The sequence below is a fragment of the Notechis scutatus genome, chromosome 11, assembly GCF_049901735.1.
Source record: "Notechis scutatus isolate UNSWTSFEM ecotype Mainland chromosome 11, rNotScu1.2, whole genome shotgun sequence".
In the NCBI taxonomy this organism is placed as follows: domain Eukaryota; kingdom Metazoa; phylum Chordata; class Lepidosauria; order Squamata; family Elapidae; genus Notechis; species Notechis scutatus.
In genome coordinates, this window is record NC_142019.1 from 4,431,866 (window position 1) to 4,457,293 (window position 25,428).

Consider the following 25,428-nt stretch of genomic DNA (forward strand, 5'->3'; position numbering starts at 1 on the left):
ATAGGACATTTGACTTCTTCCAACAGCAGAAAGAAAAGCAGATATTAGTTTAACATCTGAAGGGGGACACGTTCGGTATTGTTAAGACCGTAGTGTCAACATTGGATCTAAGCCCAGAAATTTAGCCAAAACAACTGGAAAACAAAGGCTGGATCAAAGGATCCTGAACCCAATCATTGGAATGATATCATATGCCCAGGGATATGATAGACTCCCAGAGAAAAGTCATTCCAGCATTCCTATCAGATGGTGCAGAGAAGAATGGGTGTCAATTCTCAGAAGCAGAGATGACTTCATCTAGCAAAGGTCAATTTTTTTTAATGACCAGAACAGTCAATAATATCATTAGAGAAATGAAAGTGAACAACTAAACTGATTTTGATCTCATATAAGTCTGCAGGATAATTTTGGAGCAGAGAGGAAGTGAAGAGGCTGCCTTCTAGTTGTGGGAGCTTCATCACTGGAGGCTTTCAAGAAGAGACTAGACTGCCATTTGTCAGAAATGGTGTAGGGTCTCCTGCTTGAGCGGGGGGTTGGACTAGATGACCTACAAGGTCCCTTCCAACTCCCAACTGTTTATCCTGTCACTCAGGTTATAATTTATAGGAAAACCAACTCGGGCTACTAAGATTTAGTGATCTGGAATATGACGGCACCTTTAACTGTACTATAATTCCTACTCAGAAAGAGCCCATTTATAACTCCTGGTAGTACAGACTAATCACAGTAATTTAAACATTTATTCTAAAAGTTGAGGAGGTTCTCTCCAGCAGTTGGTGTTCCAGCACAAACAGGCTACATAGACATAACAATAAGCTAATTGGTTTGGGAGCTTGTGTTAGCAGACAGCTGCAAACCAATATTTGTCAAACAATGGAAACTCTTAGGCTGGGGTGGGGGGAATGGAGCGGTGCAAAAAAAAAAAAGTCCTTCTCTCCTGTATTTCCCCCTTCTTGATGTAAGTATTAAACATTCTCAGAACTTTTTTAAAAAAAGAAATATATTTATATATATTAATAGGAGTTTTTCTAGGAATAGGATAGGATAGGAGGGAATAACATACATCTCTTGGAATGTTGTGGTTTGCCGGCAGCCTGTGCAGACAGCAGCAGAATTGGATAGTGGGGAAGAACAGGGACCAGTCCAGGAGTCTGGGGAGGGCTCGGATGAGGGTCCTGCATCTGATGCAGAGATGGGGCCAGGACCATCTGGGAGTGGGGTGCTGCCTCCGGAGCTTCCGGAGTCTGGCAGCAGCAAGGCAGAGGAACAAGGGGAGCCTGTTCCCAGTGTGCATGTGTGCAGAGCTGCTAGAAGGCGAGAGCAGCTGAAACAGAAGGGGCAACTTGGGAGTAAGGCTTGGAGGCGATTGCCCCTCCCATAAGGTATAAAGGAAGTGCAAAGGTAGAGAAACCTTTGCAGGAAGCAAAGTTGTTCGTTCTGTTCAGATTAATCCTTGAAGCTCTCCGTGTACTTTGGTTGTTTTTTTCTAGTTCATTGGGCACTTTAGTTGTTGCAGCAATTCAAGGGAGAGAAAGGTGGGTGCTTATCTGGAGGGACTGTTTGGGACTCATTACCAGCTGGGAATGAAAATAATTCCCAGCATTGAAATAAAACAAGTTGTTTTAACTAAGCGTGTGCTTAATTACGGTCTCAGGAAACCTTGATCAGAACATGGAAAATCTTTGGAAAGCTCACCCCTTTTTTAAAACAGCCCTGTTCTTGAGTTGGATAGATCAATGTTTATGATGGTTGCGGTCTCCCGGGGTCATGTGATCCCCTTCGGCGACCTTCCAAAAAGCAAAATCCATGGGGAATCCAGATTCACTTAACAACTGTGTTACTCACTTAACAACTGCAGAAACAACTGTGGCCAGAAAGGTCGTAAAATGGAGCAAAATTCACTTACCCAAAGTTTCGCATAGCAACAGAAATGTTGGGCTCAGTTCAGTGGTGGTATTTGACCAGTATTTTTATCTGCCCGGTTCTGAAGAGCTGGTAGGAGCGATGAGCAGCAGAGACCGAACCGGCTCCCTCCACTGCTCCTGCCGTTGGGCCCACCCGCCCTCCAGGGCTCCCATACTCACCTTTAACTGCTGAATTTGAAGCGCAGCTGCTTTGCGCGGCACAGAACAGTGCCGCGCGGCAGCTGCTGTAGCAACTGGGATCATGCAGGAGGCGAGTTAGAACACCTCTGTGTCTGCGTAAAGTGCACATTTGGCAAGCACATGCACACAAAGTGTGTGCACGCACACAATGCGTGCCCACCAAGCCATGCCCACCGAACCGGTGGCAACAATATTTGACTTACAAAAGCCAGAGGGAAGAGGTATAAAGAGGTTCAGGACAACAGACAATAAGAGCTCCGGCTACACAGAATTGTTCGAGTGACACTTCACCAAGTTTTCTGGCATGCATAAGCCATCCAGGGTTTTCCATTATCATCGCTCCTCTGCAAATTATCTGTGAAACCATTTTATATAAATGGGGCCTTTATATTTTAGGGGGTTAGAGTGGAGGATATTTATAGATTAAGAGCGAGAGAGAACACAGAATATTCCCCTGCTCTCTCAGTATACACAATACCTGTCAAAAAAAACCACCAAGCAGTATGAAATGAACCCACAAAAGCTTGTTAATCTTCAGGTTTAAACAAGAATCTTGGGAAGGGAGGTTGCTGTAACACAATAACACAACTACTTCTCCAAAGAAAGCAGAGTATTTTTTTGTAATTGTTATCCCATTCCCTACATGTCATCGCTCGTACTTTGTCAACAGTATTGTGGTAATTTTTGTGATATTTTGACAAATTGCTCTTTTGAAAGGTTGTAAGGGGAGAATCTCATACTGTAGTTATATTTTAAAGCTCTTCCCAGCCCATCTGCCCATTTCCAAGCCATGTTTTTTTCCCCCGAACGCCATCACTCTGCTAAACAAATAATTTCCTCAACACTGTCCAACTATTTACAAAGTCTGCACTACTGTTACTATTAATCTTCTCATCACTCCTTATCACCCATCCTCTCCCACCTGTGACTGTATGACTGTAATTTTGTCGCTTGTATCCTTATGATTTTTATTGACTGTTTCCTAATATGATGGTGGTGGGATTCACTTTTTTTTTACTACTGTTTCTGTGGGCATGGCTTGGTGGGTGTGGCAAGGGAAGGATGCTGCAAAATCCCCATTGCCTCCCCACCCCACTAACCTGCTTTCCAGCTCCATTCTCCTGTGCAGGGCAACCAAAGAAGACCTAGCTGATCAGCTGAGATTCAGGAGGCAGAGAATAGATGGGGACAGGGCCAGTCAGAGGTGGCATTTGCCACTTCTCGGAACTACTCAAAATTTCCGCTATTGGTTCTCCAGAACTGGTCAGAACCTGCTGAATACCATCTCTGTCCTACCCTCAAAATGATGCTGTAGAGCACAGAACAACAAGGCACAACAGTTTTCCCCCGGATGCTATCACTCTGCTAAACAATTATTTCCCTCAACACTGTCCAATTATTTACTAAGTCTGCATTACTATTACCATTAATCTTCTCATCATTCCTATCACCCATCTCCTCCCACTTGTGACTGTATGACTGTAACCTTGTTGCTTGTATCCTAAGGATTTATATTGACTGTTTCCTAGTATGATTTGATTGCTTATTCTACCCTGTAACTATTATTAAGTGTTGTACCTTATGATTCTTGACTCTTGATGAATGTATCTTTTCCTTTATGTACACTGAGAGCATTTGCACCAAGACAAATTCCTTGTGTCCAATCACACTTGGCCAATAAAGAATTTCTATTCTATTCTATTCTATTCTATTCTATTCTATTCTATTCTATTCTATTCTATTCTAACCATTTCTTTTCCTGATCTGGATCGCTTACACTCTTAAAGACTGTCTCCTGGTTCACTTATGCTAAATCTCCAGGAATTCAGCTGCCTGCTGCCTTATTCAACAGAATATCCATTTATATGTTGCTTTTTTTGTGTCTGCTTATCTTCCTCACAGATTGTCTGACAACTGTTAACATCCACAAAATGCAGCCATTGGCAAACAACCAGGATACTAGAGTACAAGAAAGAACAGAAAAGAAAATGCAGAACAAACATTTAGTCTAGAACAGCCATACATGTTGGCTGTAATGGTTGAGAATGCGGAGAACTCTAATCCCAAAACACCTACAAGGGGAAATTATTTTTAAATGCCAAATCAGGTCAAATAACCCTTATTTGCTTTTAGGCTAAGCAAGACGTGGCATTTATGCTGAATAGGTATTGCGGAAGAAGATGAATGTGATTTTAAAATGAGAGAAAGGAACATCAATAATCTTCACTATGCTGATGATATTAATTTGATAGCTGACAATGCAAAAGATGCAGAATCTATAGCAAGGAAAGTCAGGGAGCTCAATGAAAAAAATGATACCATGTTTAAATAATAAGAATGGAATGGAATAGGAATGGAATAGAATAGGAATAGGAATAGAGCTGGAAGGGACATTGGAGGTCTTCTAGTCCATCCCCCCGTTAGACTATTTCAAACAGATTCTTTTTAAAAACATCCAATGATGGAGGCCCATTGATTTCTGAAGGCAAAGCTGTTCCATTGGTTAATTGTTCTCACCATGAGGAAGTTTCTCCATAATTCCAGGTTGCTTTTCTCCTTGATCAGTTTCCAACCATTGTTTCTTGTCTTCTGGTACTTTGGAGAACAATTTGACTCCCCTCTTCTCTGTGGCATCCCCTCAAATACTGTTATCATGTCATCCCCTAATTCTTCTTTTCTTTAGACTAGCCAAACCCAAATGTAAAGAAGACCAACCTAAAATACAGCAATACTGTAACCAGCAGTCTTAGAATTGACATTGAAGATACTGAAGTGGTAAATAGCTGGAAATGACTAGCAGGTATGTGCGAGGGGAACCTTTACCTTTACTTTTAGAGGCATTATTTTTATTTATTTATTTATTTTGTCAAACATGTATTACAGTCAGTGTTGGATGTATATTTTGTGTATATTCGTAGATATTGTATTCTCAAATTGCAAATGGAGACATGGGTACTCTATCTTTTTTATCTTCATTTTTAAGTGCTTTGGTTTTATTGTATTGCAAACAGTTGCTGGGGTGCATCCACAGTTTCATTGTACTTGTTACAATAAAGTTCTTCTATTTCTTCTAATTCTAATAACAGATATAATTATTAATATGATTATTTACACATGAAATGGATACAAATATAAAGGAAGCATTAGGACAGGGACGGTAGGCACGTTGGTGCACTTATGTACGCCCCCTTACAGACCTCTTAGGAATGGGGTGAGGTCAACAGCAGACAGTCTTAAGGTTAAAGTTTTTGGGAAAGAAACCACAGAATCAGGTAATATATTCCAGGCATTGACTACTCTGTTGCTGAAGTCGTATTTCCTGCAATCAAGTTTGATGCAGTTTACCTTGAGTTTGTATCTATTGTGTGCTCGTGTATTGTTGTGCAAGCATCCAGCTCTTTTGAAAAAGTCTATAATTCTGGGAAAAGTAGAAAGAAAGAGATGAAGAGGACAGTGAGCAGCAAAGTGGGTTTACTCAGCGAGAGAGACAGTAGATGCACTGTGGACGGACTTGGAGGGTCCGTTGGGGACAAATCATCCTTGAGCAGCTGTATCTTTGTGGTTGCTAAGAGTCAACATCAACTTGATGGCACATAATGAAACTATCCGAGCCCTGCAAGGATGCCTTAATGCAGCTCCATAACAAAACATTTTCCCCCATTTTAACATTTGGACTGAAGTACACTTTTAACCATTAGTTAATTTATGTGGAGTATGCCACAGCCACTACTAAGGAACCATTTCAAACCAGAGGACAAAATGAAGAGGAGAAGACAATCCAGATAACATGTCTGCCACTCCCTCCATTGAACACCAGGGTTTTGAAATGATTTACACAATTTGCCGCTTGCCTTTTCTTTTTTAAGAAAAATTCCTGAGCTTGCCTGAAAGTGCCTCTTGAGACAGATGTCCCAAAGGTGGTTTTTTCAAAAGGCAACTGGATTTTCTTGTTTTTCCTTGAAGAGGTTTTGCTGCTCATCCAAGAAGCTTCTTCTGTTCTGATACAGTTGAGTTCTGAACTGAAGAAGCTTCTTGGATGAGCAGTGAAACGTCTTCAAGGAAAAACAAAAAAATCCAGTTGCCTTTTGGTAAAGCACCTTTGGGACAACCATGATTTGGATGACTGAGAATCTCCATAGACTCTTAAGACAGTTTTACTAGTTGCAGATTTTGGGAGGAAAAAACCCACTTGCATTTAAAATCATGCACCTTTCTAAAAAGGCACCTTTTTTGTTCACTGTATTTTAATATTAATCGGTATAAGTCCTTTACTATAAACATTGCAGTCCCTGTAATTTAACAAATCTTGACAATCATTTCAGACTATGGCAGCACTCATAATACATAAATACGCATGAAGGAAATATGAACAATATCAAGCTTGTAGAGCTTTGAACCTCCCACTCACTTCTAATTAAAGAAAACCAATTTTCCCCCATTCCTCAAAACAAGGATGTTAATTTCACTCCAAATACGGAAACTTCCACTTATTCAAGCATTGTTAAATGTGAAGGAAGGCCATACAGCATTTTTATTCGCCTTCCTTTCTTCTTAGGCAGGTAATCAGTAAAGGGTGGTGAGAAAGAAAGAAAGAAAGAAAGAAAGAAAGAAAGAAAGAAAGAAAGAAAGAAAGAAAGAAAGAAAGAAAGAAAGAAAGAAAGAAAGAAAGAAGAGAAGAGAAGAGAAGAGAAGAGAAGAGAAGAGAAGAGAAGAGAAGAGAAGAGAAGAGAAGAGAAGAGAAGGGAGAAAGGGAAAAAGGGAGAAGGAAGGAAGTGTTGGAAGAATTATCCTTCTGGATTCAGTTCCAAGTGGGGAAAAAGACACTGGAAACATGGAGGCTGTTTGGAAAGATGGTTTAATGGTGGACAGGACCACATGGCTTGGAGCTCCAAAGTGAAAAGGACGATCACATGCTTCATGCTGAGTGTGCCTGGGTTTTATACCCTCTGTTGGGATTTGAATTTGAGCTTGTATTCTGATTGGTGGTCAGACTCCCATGGGGCCTTGCAGGGGCAACTCTGTGGGCCGTCCTGAATCCCAGGCTTGGTTGAACCTTGCTGGATGATGATGTAATGAAAGGGCTTTGGGCAATTCCTATAGCTCTACCTGGAGATCTTTGTTTTGTAAAATAGGCTGGCCTAGGCTAAAGTAATGGCTCATTAGCAAAGGTGGGGGGGGTGAGTTTCTGCTTCTGAGTTTCTACTTCTCTTTTTAGGGGAAATATTCTGCCTTTTAAATATTTCCTAGGATATTTCATTTTTCTAGAAGAGCGGTTGGTGATAACTTCCTACAGAAGGAAAGGAGGAAGGAGAGAGAGAGAGAGAGAGAGAGAACAAAAGAAAGAAAGAATTAAGATTACAGGGTTCAGATCTGCATTCCCTTCTAGTGCTTAGCTCTCCTAGCATACTTGGTATGTGACTTTGCATTATTTTTATGTCTTGTATTAAATTACCAGCTACTTTATATATTTTATTTATCATATTTATGAACCGGCCATCTCCCTCGCAGAGGGAACCTGGCGGTGTACACTGAAAAATATTAAAAGCATACAAAACAATATATAAAGTTGAAAAAGAGGCAAGCAATGTTAAAAATTAATTGAAAGGCAGGAAGGCTTTGAGGGCACTAACCAGCCCCAGAGCTTTGTGCTCTTCTGTGAACTCAAGCAAGGAGGAAAGCCATGTTTTTATGCCTTTCTGGAAGGCCAGGAGAGTGGGGGGTGCCTCACCTCCAGGAGGAGAGGGGGCCGTGGCAGAGAAAGTTCTCTACCTGGACCCAGGTGGGGGGATTCAATTTTTTAAACAAGTGGTTCTGTGGGTGTGGCTAGGTGGGCGTGGCTTTTTTTCAGCAAAACTCCCCCCCGCCGCCATTTTTTGCCTCCTGGGTTTCAGGGAAGCAGTAAGACAGTGAGGGGATCCCGGCACAGTTGATCATCAGAACAGCTGATCGTTGGGAGGGTTGGGGAAAGAAATATCTTAAGGAATGACTGGGTAGAGGTGAATGCAATCAGCAATGTCAGGCATGCACAATAAGGACTGACTGGGCAGGGAGGGGCAGGGCCAGCCAGGGGCACGATTTGCCGGTTCTCCGAACTGTGCAGAATCATAACAACCGGTTTTATAGAACCGGTCAGAACCGGTAGAATCCTGCCCCTGCCTGGACCCCACCAGTCTCCACCAAATTCTTTGGCTGATGGGATCTCCAACAACTTACCTCCCCTGTCTGACTGGCTTATCTGTTGGGTACCACTGTCAACATTACGTCCTTATGTACTGTACCAAACCTAGAATTGAAGGAATGTAGGTTAACAGACAACAGATAGATAACAGATCATCAGAGCTGGAAGGGACCTTGTAGGTCATCTAGTCCAACCCCCTGCCCAAGCGGGAGACCCTACACCATTTCTGACAGATGGGAGTCCAATCTCTTCTTGAAAGTCTCGAGTGATGTTTTCCCCATTCTTAAAAGGTTAAAAAATTAATCTTTTGAACACTGACACCAAAGGAAAGAACACAAAAAGAGATGGCGGGCTTCCTCCTTTTGAAAAATAAAAACCATTCCAGGTTTAGACGGGACCCAGAGAATGCAACTTCAAAACCCCTGGAAGAAAAAGCACAAGTTTTTGATCAAACAGGTAGAGAGTTGTCTGAGGAGCTCCAAAATCCCCCAGCCTTAGTTCAGTGTGGCTTTTTTCATTTGTTGGTTTTATTTCTGGGTCACCTTCTCTCTCTCTCCCTCTCCCTCTCCCTCCCTCTCTCTCTCTCCTTATCTGCCCCTTATACTTTTTCCATTTTTTGAATGGAACATAGCACTTAGCAATAGCACTTAGACTTATATACTGCTTTATAGTGTTTTACAGCCCTCTCTAAGCAGTTTACAGAGTCAGCCTATTGCCCCCAACAATCTGGTCCCTCATTTTACCCACCTCAGAAGGATGGAAGGCTGAGTCAACCTTGAGTCTGGTGAGATTCGAACTGCCAAATTGCAGGCAGCTGGCAATCAGCAGAAGTAGCCTGCAGTACTGCACTCTAACCACTGCGCCACCGTGGCTCATTCTTTAGTCACTGCAACTATACCTGAATGTTCACCAGCTCCTTCTCCAAATGTTGAGAAATGGCTATAATTGGGGTGGGGGTGGAAGACCCATGATTTGTTGGGTGAAGATCCCACATTTTTTTTACTCAACAACCACTTTGTCAGACATGCCATCCTAAGAGATATCTTTATGGAGAACCCTACTCCACAAAGTTTGAATAAATGTAAGGTCGGATTCTCCACAAAGATACCTCTTAGGGTGTCACTCTTGGAAACTGTTGTGGTTGGCCAGCATCAGGTGCGGCTGGCTGAGGTCTCAGAGAGCCGAGGACTCAGATGTGTGATGCAAGGATGGGGCCAGGACCATCAGGGAGTGGAATGATGCCTTTGGAGATTGTGGAGGCTGGCAGCAGTGATGAAGAGGTCCCTGAGGAGCCTGTGCCCAGTGCCCATGCACGCAGGGCTGCTCAAAGGAAAGAGCAGCTGCAGCAGCATGGCAACTCGGAAGTAAGGCTGCAAGGTAATGGCCCCTCCCTTAAGAGATAAAAGCCAGCTGAGAAACCGGAGTTCTTTGCAGGAAGCAAATAAGTTTTTGCACTCAAGCCTTGTGGACATTTGGAATGTCTTGGCTGCTGTTTGGCATTCAGTCGCAGCAAAATCTTACCAAGCTGTGGCATAAATAAGTGGCTATCTAACAGGCTCTGCTGCTTGGACAGGGGGTAGGACTAGATGACCTACAAGGTCCCTTCCAACTCCGTTAATCTGTAATTTGTAAATGCTTTGCTTCCTCCTTCTTCCTTCCTCCCACTTTCCCTCTCCCCAAGAAGCTTCTGGAAAAAGAGTGAGGAGAAATGAGAAAAGGAGCTTTGCTGATTTATCTTTTTTTAAATGTTATATAGGTGTGTTTATGCGGTCTTCTAGTTTTCAGAACCCTGAACCTTGTCTCAACAATCCAAACCATTACGTAGCACTGATAGCATTATCTCCTATTAGGGAGCCAGATATTTTGTTTAGTGGAGGTACCAAGCTCAGTTTGAAAGTGGCTGATAAGGATTCTGTTTGAAGACATGCTCATCCGTGGGGGATTTAATTGCAGAAGAACCAGAAGGAGTCTTGAAGTTACCCATTAGTGCCATCTGGACAGCGGAGGAAACAGCAGGTGCCCAGGTCACCTGGACGTAGCTTTCCTTATTATAATTAAGATGGTTAGCTAACCTCAAGATTGGCCCCAGCCATTAGGAGCCAGTAGGACTGGGCTCTGATCCAATCTGACAACTCAAGATATATTCAGGAAGCCAGATTAATTTGATTCCCTTTTCTCAAGCAATTTGATTTTCCATTTAACTGATTCGGAATGGAGTAACAGAGCATTCTCCCAAATAAAACCAGGAAGCTACCGTTCATATGGCAAGAATGGGAGTGCCTTATTCTGCCGTTAGGTTTGGCAGAACGGGGAAAACATTGGAATCTATTCAACAATAAACAAAGCTATGATAACCAGCTGGCAGCAGGAGAGGAACTTGCATTTCTTCTTCACTGTTTGCCTCTGCCAAATTAACTTTCCCAACGAGTTGAAAGATTTGTTTATTCTGGTAGCCATGCTCTTAAGATGCTCTGCTAGGGAGTCTGCAAAGTATGGTTTCGGTATTTTCTCATTAATATTGGCCAAACATTTCTTTACCCCGATGATACAGATTTCTGAGCAATCGAGGGAAAGTGAGCTACCTGCATATATTTACAAATGGGCTTAATAGCTAATTCATGGCAAATAGTGAACTGAGACATGCAGGCAATCCAGATACTGAATTTTTATCATGGGTTCATAGATTTTTTTTTTCACTCCAGATTGTCAGACTGATTCTTTTTTTTTTAAGTTTGAGCATCTAAGTTCAATAGATGGTAACTGTTTGGAATGGAATGGAATGGAATGGAATGGAATGGAATGGAATAGAATAGAATAGAATAGAATAGAATAGAATAGAATAGAATAGAATAGAATAGAATAGAATAGAATAGAATAGAATAGAATAGAATAGAATAGAATAGAGGAATGGAATGGAATGGAATGGAATGGAATGGAATGGAATGGAATGGAATAGAATAGAATAGAATAGAATAGAATAGAATAGAATAGAATAGAATAGAATAGAATAGAATAGAATAGAACAGAATAGAATTCTTTATTGGCCAAGTGTGATTGGACACACAAGGAATTTGTCTTTGGTGCAAATGCTCTCAGTGTACATAAAGAAGAAATAAAATACATTCATCAAGAATCATAAGATACAACATTGTGCTGTCCAGACAGTTTAGAGTTAGTTGGGATTTGAGAGCTGTCCCCTTAAGGGAATGCATCATGGTAAATGTAGTTAAGGTGTTCTGGGAAATGTAGTCGATGTCATGTGGTCACATCTGTAATCCTAATTGGTCACTAAATTGACCCTTGTTGGGTTGAGGGAGGCTCCCTCACTCTTGCCTGAAGCCATTACCATGCAGTCGCTTCAATCATCATCATGGGGATGAGAGTTTATTATCTTTCTACACCACAATTCAGATATGCAAAGGATTGGACATTAAGAAGAACCTCATCATGAATGTGAGTTGACAGGATGCCTGATGAATCAATAAAAAATACTTTGTATGGATGCTTTGTGGAGTTGATCTGTCTGCTTTATGCCATCCAAATATCAATAAGCAGAACAGTAGAAAGATAATAAACTCTCATCCCTGTGATAGGTTACTAAAAAGCAATTAAATCATATTAGGGAACAAATAAAACAATATAAATTGTAAAGATATAAGCAACATGGTTATAGTCCTAAGAGGGAAGAGATCGGTAATGGGAAGGATGAGAAGAAGAATAGTAATACAGTCATACCAAATAGGTTGACAGTGTTATGGGAGTTAGTTGTTTAGCAAAGTGATCGCATTTGGGTACGAGTGATAAGCTCAGCCAAAATTCTCAAGTCAAGAATGATGCTTCAGGGGTTGAAAGGGGAAATACGGATGCCATCATGTTTATTGGAAAATCAGGCATGGTTGCTACATATTTGAGTCACTTGTGGGGGGGCATTTGTTGAGCTGAAGCCAAGGGCACATACACCTAGTACATATGGCATGCCATTCAATAGGGAAGCATTATTCCCAAATTACACCTTGAATGAATATAATGGCTAACAAGGGCAGGAATGGTTTACTTTACACCTACATTTCCCAAGATCTCAAGCTCAAAGCTCCCAATTTAAATATATATATTTTTCCCAAAAAAAGTATCAACGTATCAGAAATGGAACCAAGTAGCATGGCGAGTGAAAACTTGAACTATTGATATGAACAAGAAAGAAACAGTCCACTTTTCTCTAACTAGAGAACATGCATGAATAAAAGATCCTGTTTTGTAAAATTGCAGTGGACCATGAGCCAATGTTGGGATTTCTCCTTTCCTTGACCTGATGCTTCCTCTGTTCCTTCATTATGGCTTCCCATTCAAAGTTTATCTAACTGTCTGTAAAACTCTCAAAGGTGCTTTTGACCTGGCTGACGGAGATGATGGAGATCTCCATAGACATGATGTCGGTCAAAGTATTTCTCAACCTTAGCAACTTTATGATGTGTAGACTGCATGGTGGCTAGGGAATTCTGGGAGTTGAAGTATCAGGACTGCTCTCTCTCGCTCTCTCTTTCTCTCCCTCCTTTCTTTTCTTTCTCCGTCTCCTTCCTTCCTTTCCTCGCTCCGTCTCTCTGTTTCTCCCTCTTTCTCTCTCTCTCTTTTTTCTCTCCCTCCCTCCCTCCATCTATCTATCTATCTATTTTATTGCAACCAAAACCGGATCTAAATTTATTTGCAGTCAGGCAGTGAGCTGGTCACTCAGAATTCTCTTAGGGTTGTCCATTTAGCTCTGCAAAACCAGATCTTCATTTGAAGAGTTGCAAAGAGACGGAGAACATTCAACTACTAGTACAACCTTTTCCCTGCCTCGTCTGGCCAAGCACCCAAAGACAGAATACTGTCAAAAGTCCCCCGCCAAGTAATGCATTGATCTCCCCTGGGCAGGTCCAAAAGTCTCTGTGCTCTGGATAACAACAGCCAAGGATTTCTCCTCATCTTTTGCGAGCCTGCACAGCTGGGCTCCATTACAAAGCAATTTCATTTGCCTGTTCTCAGAGGGTTGGAAAAGACTGAAGTGAATTACGGTGACTCAAAGAAATCTTTGATTTGTATACATTCAGGTCTCCAAGCAAAGGGAGCTGCTGCTGGAGTCCTTTTGTGTTGTTGCGTTGGAGCACTTGGAAGCAAACCAGCAGATCTTTTCAGCTATACAAAGGCTCTTTTAAACACTTGATTAACTAAATGCTTCGTGCCAATTAGTAAGATGTGCAAAACTGAGAATATGCTCACACTTACGTTCAGACCTGTGACTTTCCAATATCTCACTACAGAATTGCTTGGTGAGTCCTTCAGGCCTAAGAAGTTGAAAAAATGTCTTCTTTGTTATTGTTTCTATTTGTTTTTTTCCCCATCATATTACCATCCTCAAGTGCAAAACCTAATTAAGGTAGGGTTCCCCCCCCACACACACACACACAGTGGATTTTAGTGGGGTTTGAACACACCTTACTGTACACAAGATTGTGACTGTAGGATTAGTGGATTTTTCCAGATAACAATTTGTAATTTTCAAGGATTTATTCTGTCTTGGTGTTGTGGTTAGCTGGCAGCAGGTGTGGACAGCTGAGGAGACCGAGGCCTTGGATGAGGGGCCAGGACCATTAGGGAGTGGACTGCTGCCTTCAGAGATTGTGGGGGCTGGCAGCAGCGATGAGGAGGTTCCCAAGGAGCCTGTGCCAAGTGCGCATGAATGCAGGATTGCTCACAGGAAAGAGCAGCTGCAGCAGCACGGGCAACTTGGGAGTAAGGCTGCAAGGTAATGGCCCCTCCTTCAAGAGGATAAAAGCCAGCTGTAAATCAGGTGTTCTTTGCAGGAAGCAAAGACATTTTGAAACTCAGCCTTGTGGACATTGCAGTATCTTAGTTGGTATTTGAAGACTCTTGTGTTGAAGAATATTTCTAGGTCATTCTTGGCAGCCTCGCACAGTTTTGGTGAGGTTTGTGCTTATCAAAGTAATTAGTTTGCAGCAGCCTTTTAACTGGGAATTTGTAAGAATCATTAAAAGGGTTCTGTTCCCTTTGGTTCGTGTTTGTCTTATTGGAAAAGGGTTTGGGTCAGAACACTTGGTGAAGATGAACAGGTAGAAATCTGGACAACAAATTGACTCTCTGGAAATCTGTGATCCAGCCAGTACTTCTCTCACCTTCCCATTTCAGATGGGGAAAAGCAGAGACACAAAAACCATCTGCCCAAAACTTCTGCAGGACCAGACTTGAAAAAGCTGCCAAAATATCCACTGAAACATGGCCAGAAACACCACTAGTCTCTCCTTGTTCAAAAATTCATTGGAAGAAATAAAAAAAGATGCTTGTGAGTGAAATGTCTGAAAGTGCCTTTCTGAATTCCAATATTTGAGGGGCTCCTGCAAAGAGAAGGGAGTCAAATTATTCTCCAAAGCACCAGAAGGCAAGACAAGAAACAATGGATGGAAACTAACCAAGGCGAGAAGCGACCCAGAACTAAGGAGACATTTCCTGACCAGCCAATGGAATAGTTTGCCTTCAGAAGTTCTGGGTGCTCCATCAACGGAGGCTTTCAAAAAGAGACAGGAGAACTACTTGTTTAAAATGGTATAAGGTCCCCTGTTCAAGCAGGGGGTTGGACTAGAACAGCGGTCACCAACTGGTGGTCAGTGGACCACTGGTGGTCCACGAGAAAATTGTGGTGGTCCGCAGAAAAAATTATTTGCATTTTTTAATATTGCACTAAATCAGGAGTCCTCAAACTACGGCTCCTGGGCCGGATACGTGCAATGAACGTTTGTTTTGCTGCAGAGAGTCTCCCCCTTCTGGGTCTTTTTGTGCAGGTTGGAGGGGGGCAGACATTCTGACTTGGGGCCTGCTTCAGCCTCCTGGCGTGGGGCTTTGGGCGAAGGCAGGAGCTGGAGGGAAGGGCCGCTGGTGGCGAAGAACCGGAAGGCCTTGTTCCAGTGGGACTGCATCATGTCCTGGAAGTGGCTGACCATCTCAGCCCGTTGAACCTCCAGGCGCTGGTATCTGGCCATGCACTCCTGCAGGTCTCCCCTCTGCATGGAAAGCCTGTGCTCCTAGTCCTCAGTGAGATGCTTCTGCTGAGCCTCCTTCTTGGTCAGATCCAATTTGAACTGAGCCAGTTGTTTTGCCAACTCTTTCTCCTGGTGGCTGCTTAGCTTCAACAACTGCTTCCTGTTGGGGCCCTAAGGAGCCCGGGCAGGAAGGCGAGGAGTATCTGTGAGAGGAGGTGCCGATGGCTGAGGACTCAGATGAGGGGCCTGCGTGGGATGCAGGGATGGGGCCAGGACCATCAGAGAGTGGAGTGTTGCCTTTGGGGCTTATGGAGGCTGGCAGCAGTGATGAAGAGGTCCCAGAGGAGCCTGTGCCCTGTGCCCAGGCACGCAGGGCTGCTGGAAGGAAAGAGCTGCTGCAGCAGTATGGGCGACTTAGGAGTAAGGCTCTAGGGTAATGGCCCCTCCCTTAAGAGACACAAGCCAGCTGAGAAACCAGAGTTCTTTGCAGGAAGCTAAGAAGTTTTTGCACTCAAGCCTTGTGGACATTCGGACTATCTTAGTTTATGTTTGGAGACTCTTTGTGTTTGAAATATTTCTTGGCAACTTTATCTAGTGATCTTGGTAGCCTTGCACAACCTTGGCATGGCTCGTTTCTTATCAGAGACAGTTAGTTTGAAACAGCCTTTTAACCGTGAAGGAATGCAATTCGTAAAGAATCATTAAAAGGTTTTGCTGCTTGGTGTTGGTTTTCTTGGAACAAGGTTTGGGTCAGAACAGGCGAATGGAGGCCGGCGTAGTGCCCCTCATTGTGAGTGACATTGAGTTGGCCACGCCTACCCAGTCACATGACCACCTTGCCACACCCATCCAGCTGGCAGATCATATTAGTGGTCTGCGGGATTTTAAATTATGAATTCAGTGGTCTCTGAGGTCCGAAAGGTTGGTGACCCCTAGATTAGAAAACCTCTGTGATTTCTTTCAAGTCTATTATTCTATGTTCTATGAATGTTATGTTCAAAAAGGAGCAATTACCAAAAAAAAAAGCTTACATCCAGGGAAATGTAAATCCTTAACTGAGATTAGCATGGTATGTGAACGCAACTACCAAGTCTTAATGGACCTGCCTCAATATGATATAAGAATGCAGAAATATAGTTCCAGGGGAAATCATATTAGGAAACGGACCTTGGGCACAAAACCTTTGGAAACAGACTCTTAAAACACATCCGAATACATTTTCAAGGCTTGCTGGCCCTGGGTATTTTGGTCTCAGTGTTGAGTTACAGGTGTGAGGCAGCACAAAACTGTGTAATGGTGCTTGCAGACCAAGAGCAGACATTAGAAAAAACACACTAGCTTTTTCTTAACCTCCTCATCCTTGGCAAAGGAGGAACATCCTCCATTTCCTGCTCTAAGAAGGCAGATCAGCTCTGAAACAAAAGAGCTAATAAAGGGTTTGTGATTGTGTAGGTTGTGCAAGACACAATGACCCAGAATCACCCCGCCTCTGTGGCAAGTGCCTTATGCAGCTCTTTCATTCAAGCTGAAGGTTTTGGTGATAAATGGGATGTTCAGTCTTGGAGGGGAGGAAAAAAGAAGAAGAAAATCCCCTCTCTCATCTTAGATTATTTTCAACATCATAATCATTTCATCTACTAGACCCTTTTACATGGGGACAGGAAACCTGTGACCCTACTGGCAATGTAACCCCTAATCTCCATTTCTGTAGCCCCCCCAAAAAACTCCTCCAGCCAGTGTCCACCCACAAAAGGGGTCAAATTATTCTCCAAAGCCCCAGAAGGCAGGGCAAGAAACAATGGATGGAAACTAATCAAGGAGAGAAGCAACCTGGAATTAAGGAGAAACTTCCTCACAGGGAGGACAATTAACCAATGGAACAGTTTTGCCTCCAGAAAGGAGGCTCACTGGAGGCTTTTAAGAAGAGACTGGACAGTCACTTGTCTGAGATTGTATAGGGGCTGGACTAGAAGACCTCCAAGGTCCCTTCCAGCTCATTCATTCTATTTTGCTGTTGCAGTGTAGCAGAAGAGGACTTGTCATCATGGGTGGTGACAATGAAGGACTAGATGACACCCAGGCCCAGGAGTCCTTCTGCTTGATCTAAACCAGAGGATTTCTTCAAGCCAACCAACAGGCCATTGCCTGGTTTTTCAAAGATCATCCTCCAGTATACAGTGTGGTACAAAAAGGTAAAGGTTTCCCCTGTCCAGTTGTGTCTGAACACAATTCTGTTCTGTTCTGTTCTATTCTGTTCTATTCTATTCATTCATAAATTCTATACTTCTGTTCTATTCTTTATTCATCTGTTCTATCCTATCCTATCCTATTCTTCTGAAGGCAAGCCATTCCACTGTTTAATTGCTCTAACTGTCAGGAAATTTCTCCTTATTTCTAGGTTGGTCCTCTCCTGATTAGTTTCTATCCATTGCTTCTTCTTCTGTATTGAGGTTCTTTGGAGAACAGGTGGATCCCTTCTTCTTTCTGGCAGCCCCACAAATATTGGAACACTGCTTATCAGCCAGGCAAGTTTAATATATTCATTTTTTTTCATATAACATGATGGTTTATATACTGCTACAATAGTGCCTAATCTACCGGAAGCATCAGGCATATATATACATGGCTACTTGGGAAACTATGGGAAAAGATGATAGTTTACTAGAAAGTCTCTGAAGGTTTCCAGAATTGGTTTTTTGTTTTCTTTTGTGTGTATTTTTTTAAGAAATCTGACCATCATCTGAAAGATACCAGTAAACAACTAGACACAAGGACAGTGTTTTTGCCAAAAGCCATCACTCTGCTAAACAAATAATTCCCTCAACACTGTCAAACTATTTACAAAGTCTGCACTACTATTACTGTTAACCTTCTCATCACTCCTCATCACCCATCCCCTCCCACTTGTGACTGTATGGCTGTAACTTTGTCACTTGTATCCTTACGATTTATATTGACTGTTCCTAGTATGATTTGATTGCTTATTATACCCTATGACTATCATTAAGTGTTGTACCTGATGATTCTTGACTCTTGACAAATGTATCTTTTCTTTTATGTACACTGAGAGTATTTGCACCAAGACAAATTCCTTGTGTGTCCAATCACACTTGGCCAATAAAGTATTCTATTCTATTCTATCTATCTAAAGTGAGGACAGATTAAAAATTATCTGGGAGGAGAAAGGCAACATGATGTTGCAACACCAGAAGGCAAGACAAGAAACAATGGATGGAAACTAATCTAGGAGAGAAGCAATCTGGGATTAAGGAGAAACTTCCTAACGGTGAAAACAATCAACCAGTGGAACAACTTGCCTTCAGAAGTTGTGGGTGCTCCATCACTGGAGGCTTTGAAGGAGAAACTGGACAGCCACTTGTCTGAAATGGAACAGAGTGTCTATTTGAGCAGGGGGTTGGACTAGAAAACCTCCAAGGTCCCTTCCAGGGGTGGGATTCTACCAGTTCGCACCTCTTCGCTAGTTAACCGGTTGTTAACATTCTAAGCAGTTCGGAGAACCGGTTGTTAGAAGAAATTACTGGCCTAATCCTGTAAGGAAGGCAAGAAGGAAACATTCTGGTGTTGCTTACAGAAACTGCCTCTCCATTAACCCTTATTACATTCTTGGCAGGACTAGACTTCCTGTCTCTGGAACTTCTCTGGAGTTTTTCCCCTCTCCTTTGCTGGTACTTTGCTTGTGTGGAGTGACCATTCAAGTTACAATGGCACTGAAAAAAGTAATTTATGACCATTTTTCACACTTACGACTGTTGCAGCATCCCCACAGTCATGTGAGGCCAAGCGAGGAGATGCGTGCCTCGATGTGAGTGATGTTGAGTTGGCCACACCCAGCCAATAACATGACCACCAAGCCACGCCCACCACCTAAGCCACGCCCACAGAACCGGTCATTAAAAAAATTGAATCCCATCCCTGGTCCCTTCCAACTCTATTCTGAATCTAGATTCTAGGTCCTCTGAAGGATGGCAGAGATCTTGAATTTCCCATCCCAATCTCCTCCCCTTTGGAAGCTGCGATTTGCGATTAAAATCCATTGAAAAAAGATCCGTTGTGGATTCTTCCTGATTGGTCAACGCGCAGGAACCAGGGCTTCACCTATCCTCCACAAGGATACATATTGTCATGGGCAAAAGCTCCCCAAAGTGACGGTCTGATTAAAGGAATAATAGAAGAGGCTTTTAAAGGCTTCTGCGCCTCCTTCCTGGCTGACAGCTAAAAAGTGGCAACGTATCATTTGGCCTCCACAACACACAAAGCATCTTAATTAAAGGTTGTCTAAAAATACAGCAGGATCTTTCTGAAGCCATGGCTGCTGCTGGTGCTCTCCACTTTGTTGGAAGAGCTGGTGCCAGAAGGAAGGAGGAGGAGGAGGAGGAGGAGGAGGAGGAGGAGGAGGAGGAGGAGGAGGAGGAGGAGGAGGAGGAGGAGGAGGAGGAGGAGGAGGAGAATGAGGAAGAGGAGGAGGAGAAGGAGGAGGAAGAGGAGGACAAGGAGAAGGAGGAAGAAGAGGAGGAGGAAAAGAATGAGGAAGAGGAGGAGGAGGGGGAACAGGAAGAGGAGGAGGAGGAGGAAGAAGAGGCAGCATCCAACTTCTGCAAAGAATATAAAATCTTGCACCGGTGAAGTAAAGTAATAATAATTACAAGTACCACCACAATTGAGCCCAACATTTATGTTGCTCAGTGAGAAATTTGTTAAGTGAGCTTTTACCCCATTTTACGACTTCTCTTGCCACATTTCTGTAAGTGAACGACATGGTTGTTAAGGGAATCTGGCTTCCCCATTGACTTTGCTTGTCAGAAGACAACTTAGTTACTTCACATCAACTAAGACACAGCATTCCTAATTAGTTGCCAGTGGTGAAGAGTGGCCTCACTCTGGTTTAAACACATGCGAGTGCAAATGAATATGACCACTAGATGGCAGCAAAGAGACACAGAAAACTGGCTCTTTGTTGCCATCTAATGGTTATTCACTGTTTTCCTACCCACATCTGGCAGCCCTGTGATATCTGAACTCAGCCATTATGGCTTTTAATTTAATGGCTCAAGATGGTACATAAACTCAGCTGTTTGTGGCCTGTTCAGCAAATCATGGTAATGTGCACACCCACAATGATTGGATTGGAAAAACCAGCTGATTGTCACACACACACACATACACACAAAGGCTTTTGGCTGGAATAGCTTTTCTTTTCTCTGCACTTGCCATAATAATCCTCTTCTACATGATTGTTAAAAGATTTCTTGATTATCTGCAATTACTGACCAGGATGCCTGCAATTGAAAGAGAAAGAGAGAGAGAGGGAGGGAGAGGGAGGGAGGGAGAGGGAGAGAAAGAGAGAGAGAAAGGGAGAGAATTATAGAAAGCGAGGAGGGAATGACATTTTATTTCAATTTAAGTAGCATACCTTGGAGCTTTCTCAAAAGCCCAGTGGCTTCCCTGAACGACAGATGCCACATCTGGAACATAACCCTACCGTAATTAGTAGCTCCTGGAATTCAATTCAATCTACAATGAAAGAGAAGAGCAGCCTCTAAAGTCTGCCTTCAAAAGACTCAGAAACCATCCTACTGCATGAGTTTCTTGCTAGGTCGGACACCCTATTCTCCTTGTCATCAGAGTAGCAGAAAGAGAAAGGGTGAAAGAGAAATTGCTGTCCATTCTGATGTGTCTTGGAACAGATGATCTTCCACCCACCTGGCCCAGCTTTTCAGCAAAGCGTTAATTTAAAAATTGGGGAGGAGAGGCCAAGAAAGGAAGCCGATAAGAAGACTGGAGTGGAGATAAAAAGGAAGATCAAAGGCCCATGAAATTCAAGATGGTTCGGAGAGAATGTCTTATAGGCACAACTTTGCCAAACAACCTTTCTCCCTTTGAAATAATAACAAAAATATTTGGAGCTTTTAGATTTTGGCAGCGGTTTGCTCTCCAAGCTTGTTTCGATTTATAAGCTAAAGTGAGTAGGAGAAGAAAATCCTGCTGATGATGTTACCTAGTTTGGTAACGAAATGTTCAGAAACTGAATTGAAACTGGAGAGCAAACCACTGCCAGAATCTTTCTCACTCCTCGGACAACATGCCGAGTATATTGCATATAAGTTTAAAGCAGCGATCCCTAACTTTTTTGGCTCTGTGGACCAGTGGCAGCGCCAGTGGAGGGGGAAGGGCATGGTTTTTGCACATGCGCGCACCCCTTGCATAAATGCAGCTTGCAACTTATGTGGCCCAGTTCCCAACAGGCCGTGGCCAGCCACTGAAGTGTGGACTGGTGATTGGGGACCCCTGGTTTAAAGAGCTGTACTGGAGTGTTGGAAGAAATATCCTTCTGTGTTCAGTTCCAAGTGGGGAAAAAAGACACTGGAAACATGGAGGCTGTTTGGAAAGATGGCTTAATGGTGGACAGGACAACATGGCTTGGAGCTCCAAAGTGAAAAGAATGGCCCACATGCTTCAAGATGTTGGGTGAGGGAAAAGAAGGGCCAAGATGCTGAGAGATCCTTAGTTTTATACCTCTGGTTGGGTCCCACCTTAGTGTTTCCTGTTCCTGTGTAAGAAATGTATCCCATTGGCTGTCAGACTCCTGGGGCGGGGGTCTTAATTACTTTTGTAGGCTTTGTCTGGACCACATGGCTTCACCTGAGTGCCGGCTGATGCAGTCTTCCCAGGCCAGGTGGTGAGATGGGTAGAGGGCTTTGTTATGTGGAATACTCTGGCCCAGGCCTTAATGGCCCACCCATTAACAAAGATGGGGGTGAGCTTCTGCTTCTGAGGGGAGTTTCTGCTTCTCTCTTTAGGGGAAATATCCTGCCTTTTAGTATATCCTAAAATATTTCATTTTCCTAGGAAAGGGGTGGGTTTTAACTTCCAACAGGAACAAATTGGACATGCCAGGCATCAGGTAAATGAAGTTCTCTTCAACACTATCTCCATCATGAAGAGAAGGATTGGGATTCTGGACTTTTGAAGACAATTTGACAGGAAGAGGCAGAAAAGAGAAAAACCGGTTTGTGAACGAACCAAAGGCAGGGATTGGGAAGATCTATAGGAAATCCAGTAGTAGAGAGAAAGATTTCAGTGCCAGTTTCCACAACATGTACGAACTATTTTCTTCAATGTAGTTTATCAAACCACAGTTGGCTGGTTTGCACAAGACACCAAGCCCCGTATCATGGTTTTTAAAGCACAGGAAAAGTAAGGCTAGAAAGAAGACTAGATTTCTACAACACACCAAGACAAACATCATGGCTTAGCCTTAGACTGATGTACCAGTCCCGCCCACATCAGCATCTGAGATAAAACATCTGGCTTTGGGACACCCCCGAGCAGCCATTAGAGGGAAACAAAGGAGCATTAACAAGCCATTAAAGTACAATGTATAGAAGATGCTTGACGAGCAAATACTCCTAAAAAAGTAAAACCCTGGTTATAAATGAGGATTTATCTACAAATCACAACAATGTATATTAAAGTCCAGCTTTACATATCATTTCAGGCTTAATCACATTTCTGCCTAGTGTATTGTGTAAATCAGATTGTTTATTTATTTTTCTTTGAAAAAAAGAAAGTTTTTTGGTTATTTTCTTGTGTTGCAAATTCCTTAATTTAACTATGTGCTGTCCATAGGAAATAAGAACATAACCCAACTGAATTAACCCATTTTCCCATACATTGCCAAAAAGAGACTGAATTCGTACAGATGCTTAGCTTCCCACACAATGAAATAGTCTAACCAGAGTTGTAAGTGTCAGGTGCCATACAAATTTCTCTACTGGTTCTGTCTGACCAGGAGGAGCATGTGAGTCAACCTGACCCATTCAAGCTGTTATCTTAAATTAACATCCAAGCGGTAACAGGTAATAGCAGTTTTGTTTCCAACGCTATTGTTTACTGTCAATCTTTTAGAATCAGGAAGTTGAAGGAAAGGTGAAGGGAGTTAGAATAGAATAGCCTAAGAGATAGGATCTTTGAAACAAACTAAAGTAGTTTGAAAAAAGACCCCTTGTAACAGCTGCCACTGAAGCAAAGTTAATTAAAGTAAAATTAGCTCTCACATTTTGCTTTAAACTGAATCAAGATTCTTACACTCTTTGAAAGAAGACTGAACAAAGCCTTACTTGTTCACATCCGTTCTTTTATTTTGTCTTTATTGTAATGGATCATATTCGTAGTCTGAAGGTGCCGCAGGATCGAACTCCCTTGATCATCCTTGTTACTTTTGGACTGTACATTAGACCAACTGCCTATTGGGATCCTTAAATTAAAGCAACCTATTTCATATGTGGTCAGGAAGTGCTTCTGTATGAATTCATCCAATTATGGTCCACAGATTAGCAAGTGAAAGAATGCCGGCTTTTCAGGTAAACTTTACAAATTAGGCTTGAGTGTAATTTGTGAACCACAGTTAGCATTTCCATCCCTCTTCTGGCTCTTTTGGAGTGTATGATCTCACAAAGACAAAGCAGCAACAACCAAGAGATGAAAACAAAAGTTATTTTGATGGGGGAACCATCAGCAATCCCAAAGCTGTAGGCAACAATGTGAAGTTAAAAGTTAAAGAAGACAAACCAGGACAGATTATCTTTGTATTCTGGCCAAGAAAACTAGGAGTCGAGTTTGACCCAAGGGAGTCCTTCCCTTACCATAATTATTATTGAGATGAAGGCCACATTGCTTAAGTACCAGATCTGTATTGAACTGGAGAAAGTCCAGATTTCCTCTTAAAAAGCTTGTTGCCGGATCTAAAATACCTTGCTTGGCCTTGCTGGACGTTAGGGCTTCTAGGTTTCAAAACTGCATCTTAAAAATTAGCTCCCGGCAGTCAACAACTTGACATGTTTTCCAGCACTGCACAAAGACACACATATCAAATGAGAATAAATTTTGCATATGTTAAGTAAACCATTTGCAGATTGCTTCTAGATAAACTGCCTTTTGGCCCCAGAGAGGCATTTGTTCTGCCCAATTAGACAAATTAGAAGTGAGAGTGCCAGCAAATAATATGGAACTATGCTATTCAGGACTTCCATCTTCATGGACAAGATCCTTCAGGAAGGGCTGATCTACCAATCAATCTCCTTTGCACAGTTTGCAGCATTAGAATTTCCTCCCATTCAACTCAAGATTAGGGGATTTGGTTATTCAATTGCCCTGCCCTACTTGAAGCACCAGAACTGGGGATATAGATATTGTCATCCTGCATTTCTGGATGCTTTGTAGTAGATAAGATGATGCTCCAGTTGCTCTTTCTTCTTTGGAAGAGATTGCGAAGACCAGACTCCTCTCTAGAGCACAAAAAATCTCCACAGACCGTTCTCATCCTGGACATTCATATTTCGAACTGTTACCATCAGGGAGACGTTATAGGGGTCTTAAAATGAGGACTAATAGACTGAGAAACAGTTTATTTTCAAAAAAAGAATAATTGTCTTGAATCAAACAGTGCATTTGTGATTTAGTTCTATGTATAAGTGACATTTTTAAACTATCTAACTTAATATATGTTTTAAATAGGTTTTAGACTAGGTTTTTAATTATTATTATTATTATTACTTTAATTATTTTAATTGTGAAATATTGTGTAGTGTGATTGTGATGTGGTGTTTGGGGCATTGTGCTGGAGTAGCTTTCAAATTTCATTGTATTTTGAATGCAATGACAATAAAGGTATTCTAACCTATTCTATTATCATCCTTTCTTTTTCTAGTTGGTTTTCTTTCTGCAAAATAAGAAGAGAAACAAGTCTCATTGGTAGTGTTAAAAGAGGAATTGGTTAAGGATAGAATTGCCAAAAGATAGTGGTAGGAATTGTACATGAGGAAGCTTGGCTGGAGTGCTCCAGAACATTACAGTATTTGTATAAGTTCATTTCTTGCATCGTTATGCATTCATGTTTATTTAAAGGTGTTTATACCACCATTCAAGTCTCTGATCCAAGAATTATGTATAGAAAAAGAAGGTTTATTATCTTATGACTATTATCAGCAGCCTGATAATAGGTGATAAGTCCTGCCCACCTAACAGTTCCAAAGCATGCGAGTAGAGAAATAGGTACCACTTTGGTAGGCAGTTAACTGTGTTCTGTGCTCCTCAG

The 25,428-nt window shown here is 42.3% G+C and overlaps 1 long non-coding RNA gene across 1 annotated transcript in view; it reads right to left on the bottom strand.

Moving 5' to 3' along the window:
• Window positions 1-6,905: 6,905 nt before the first annotated feature.
• The window catches only part of LOC148129685 (uncharacterized), a 68,676-nt gene continuing 50,153 nt past the window's right edge, over window positions 6,906-25,428 (bottom strand). Inside the window, exons 2-3 of the long non-coding RNA XR_015750779.1 lie at window positions 8,319-8,388; window positions 6,906-7,392 (exon numbers count right to left, since the gene is read on the bottom strand). This is a non-coding gene — a long non-coding RNA (uncharacterized LOC148129685). The remainder of the gene's footprint in view (window positions 7,393-8,318; window positions 8,389-25,428) is intronic.